Source organism: Physeter macrocephalus, chromosome 4, assembly GCF_002837175.3.
Source record: "Physeter macrocephalus isolate SW-GA chromosome 4, ASM283717v5, whole genome shotgun sequence".
In the NCBI taxonomy this organism is placed as follows: domain Eukaryota; kingdom Metazoa; phylum Chordata; class Mammalia; order Artiodactyla; family Physeteridae; genus Physeter; species Physeter macrocephalus.
The window spans coordinates 19,308,097-19,311,917 of NC_041217.1; the positions used below are offsets into that span (position 1 = coordinate 19,308,097).

The following is a 3,821-nucleotide window of genomic DNA, read 5'->3' on the forward strand; positions in this document are numbered from 1 at the left end:
TGTGTGTGTGGTATGCAGGCCTCCCTCCGCTGTGGCCTCTCCCGTTGCGGAGCACAGGCTCCGGACGCGCAGGCCCAGCGGCCATGGCTTCACGGGGCCAGCCGCTCCGCGGCATGTGGGATCCTCCCAGGCCGGGGCGCGAACCCGGTTACTCCTTTTTCTTGATTTATCTACATATTACAGCTGTTGACTCCTAAGTATGAAATTTGAATATTTAGGTTGGTAACGTTGGGACTTCCTGGTGGTCCAGTGGGTAAGACTCTGCACTCCCAATGCAGGCAGCCCAGGTTCAATCCCTGGTCAGGGAACTAGATCCTACATGCATGCTGCAACTAAGAGTCCACATGCCACAACTAAGAAGTCCTCATGCCATAACTAAGAAGTTGGCATGCCACAACTAAGAAGTCTGCATGCCACAAATAAAAGATCCTGCATGCTGCAACTAAGACCTGGTGCAGCCAAAATATAAGTAAGTAAAAAACAAAACAAAACCCTTAATAACATTATTTTCTTCCCTTGCCTTCATACCAATGTTTGTTTGCTTTATTATTTTTAGTTCTTCTACTGCTTACCTTCAAACTTGATTCTTTAACATACTAAAATTTCTATCCCTTGTTATGTCCACTTTGCAGGATTGCTGGATTTTCCAATTTATAACATGAAGGTATTTTCTTCTCTATCTTTTCTGTTATTTTTTTCTCTCTCCCCATTTCATCCCACATTCTAGCCAAATCTTTCTACTTTTACATTGTGTCAAAATTGTTAACATTTACTTTCACTCTTGCAACAAGCACCAAGTCTTCTCTGCTGAGTTGACTCTAATACTTAAAAATCGATACATCATTTTGATTGTTTTGCACTATGCTGAGGGCTAGCATTACATTCCTTTCTGGGAGTCCAGGAAAGATCCATGGACTAATTAAAATAAAATGTTCTTAGCTTCATGGTTAAATGGTTATTCTTTTTTACATTGCATCAGTTGCTTAAAATCTCCTAGATGGTTTTGTTTGCTTAATATTTGATCTATGTCTTAACTGGAGAGCTTTCTGTCTTTCTTGGAGTTCCTAATCTCTGTTCCTTTTTCTTGTAATTTAACAAATCTTCAAGTTTTCCAGTCTTTCACTCATTTTATCTGCTCTGTAGTATCTGTTTCCAGACACCTACCTCCTCCTGGAGTTTTTTGTCTAATTTAGGCTAACTCTCAGCTGGCATCTCAGAAGTCTCCAATCTGCCTTCCTGAGTTGGATCCTCTGGAGTCCACATCATGTCTTTCTTTGTTTACTTCCTATTTGCTGTGACTATTGTCAAGTAATTTCCTACAAAAGGATGAAGTTTTGTATCTTCAAAAATACTTTATTCTGCCCTCACACTTGCCTAATAATGTGACGTGTGTAGACTTTAGGTTAAAAAAACTATTTTAAAGGCACATATTTGAACATCCAATGTTGCTGGAGAAATTTGATGGCTGACTAATTCTCATTCTTTTCTAGGTGACTTGTTTTATTTTCTCTGAAAGCTTTAATATCTGTCTTTTGTCTTTGCTGTCCTGAAATTTCATATCAATGGGTTGAGGTATGAGTATTTTTATTGTTCCCATCAGCTGACCTGGTAGACAGTGGGCCTTTTCCCTCTAAAATCCTCCTCTAAAAAAACGCTTCTTTCTTCTAAAACCCTTTTCCCTCTAAAAAAACATTTTTCTTTTAACTTTAGAAAATTTAAATTTATTGCTTCTCTAAGGATTTCATTTTCTCTGTCCACTTTTTCCTAAGATTCATATTAGTCTGACATTGAATCAGATCTTTTAGACTGTCCTGCTATTTGTTCTGAGAGATTTCCTTGATCTTATTTGCAGTTCTTATATTGACAAAATTTTCATATTCTTTCCTTTTTCATATCATTTTACTATTTTATAGATTTTGTGTAGTATCTTTCCAAATCTTTCTGAATATATTATATAGATTGTTGCTGCTGTTATTGTTGTTGTTAGCACAGATAATTCACGTACAGGAAAGAACTATCTCCAGGATTTGTTTTTATATGTGCTTATTTTGGCTCGCAGCATCCATGCTGCTTCTTCATAATCTATAACCTGAGATAAAACTAGATAAAATCTCCATTGTTCCTTTCTATTGAAGAAAAAAAGGCCAGAGCCGATTAGTGGGTATATGGTTTCTATGATATTGTGGCGATTCTGATTTGGAGCTCTGGGTAGAGTGGAGCAGGGTGTAAATACTGGAAGGCTTTACTTTAGGATAAAAAGGAAAAATTTTAGCTTTTAAGTCATAGACCCCACAGCTGTCCCAAATGCCAATTCCCACTCCAGAACTTTCCTTTGTGGCATAGCGTTTTGTCTAGTTATAAATATTGGCTGTCTGTTTATTCTTCTGTGTACAATTTTACTTCTGTCTCTCTGATTTTTACAGACAGGCTGGCCCTGTGTCCAGATGCTCTCCAGGGGTCTATCTACCACCAAGATTGGCTCCCACCTCTCTAAAACCCTTACACATTATATTCTCAGTTCTGTATTTCTCCTCCTTCACCTCTCTCATCTCTTTTCCATCTTCTAGAAACTAGTTGAATTTGTCATCTGTCCATCTTTTCACATCTTTCGTTTCCCTGTTATGAGTTTATTCCTTTCTGTACTTCCAGGATTTTATTTCAGTGAATTCTTAGGAAATAAATATGTGTGGCTAGTCTGCCATCACGAACGGGAAAGCAAAATGATGATTTCAAAGATTTGTTCCTCTTAATAGAGGAAATGTGTTTCTTGGTGGACAGACTATCCTGAGGCATTCTTAGAGTTTTAATTAGCATTAATTTATTCAACAAACAATTATTGGGCATTTGCTCTATGTTAAGCATGGTGGTAAGCACTGAGTTCACAACAATGAATGAGATAGGTATGGTTCCTCACACTGAGGAGCTCATATTCTGATAAGGGAGACAGACACATTCACAACAATAACACAAGGTGACAAGCGCTCTGACAATATAGATACAGGTGCTAGGAGAGCATTATAAGAGGAAAATGACTTTAGTTTTGACAGGAGCCACAAGAGGTTTTCAGAGAGTTATTCCTTTCCAGAGGGTCTGGCCTTCTAAGAATTGTGTACCCTTTAGTCCATAGGCCTCTCCAAGGAAAAGTTAGCCTCTCACCTGCCCTGCTCTGCCTTCCCCCATGAGCTGCCCTCACCCTGGGGCATAAAATCATGACTGTGCCTGAGCCCTTCTTCATGCTCAGGGACATAAAGCCTAGAAGCAAACAATTTCACTATTTGAATCAAAGTACACAGTGAAAAGTCCAGTATGTATAAAACATTTAAAATGAGAAATCTTAGTCCCCAGCCCACCCTTCCTTGACCCCCTTCCGCCACCCAGATGCTTTTGATTCTCTCACATGGTTCTTCTGATATTTACTTCCATATTTCTAAGTAACGGACTTTTATCACTATTTCTTGATTGGTCAGTGTTAGACATTATACGTTAACTTCCTTTTATGGCAGATGAGGATACAGATCTATTGTCTGATTGCTTCAAACTTTCACCTTCCCCACTCCTTGTCCTCTGAAGAAGGTTTTCTTCTTATAAAAATCAATTATAGGGCTTCCCTGGTGGCGCAGTGGTTGAGAGTCCACCTGCCGATACAGGGCACACGGGTTCGTGCTCCGGTCCGGGAAGATCCCACATGCCGCGGAGCAGCTGGGCCCGTGAGCCATGGCCGCTGAGCCTGCGCTTCCGAAGACTGTGCTCCACAACGGGAGAGGCCACAGCAGTGAGAGGCCCGTGTACCGCAAAAAAAAAAAAAAAAAAAAAAAAAAAAA

At 39.7% G+C, this 3,821-nt stretch overlaps 1 long non-coding RNA gene across 1 annotated transcript in view; it reads left to right on the plus strand.

The window, feature by feature from the left end:
* The window catches only part of LOC114485993 (uncharacterized), a 6,765-nt gene that overhangs the window by 573 nt on the left and 2,371 nt on the right, over window positions 1-3,821 (plus strand). The window lies entirely within an intron of this gene.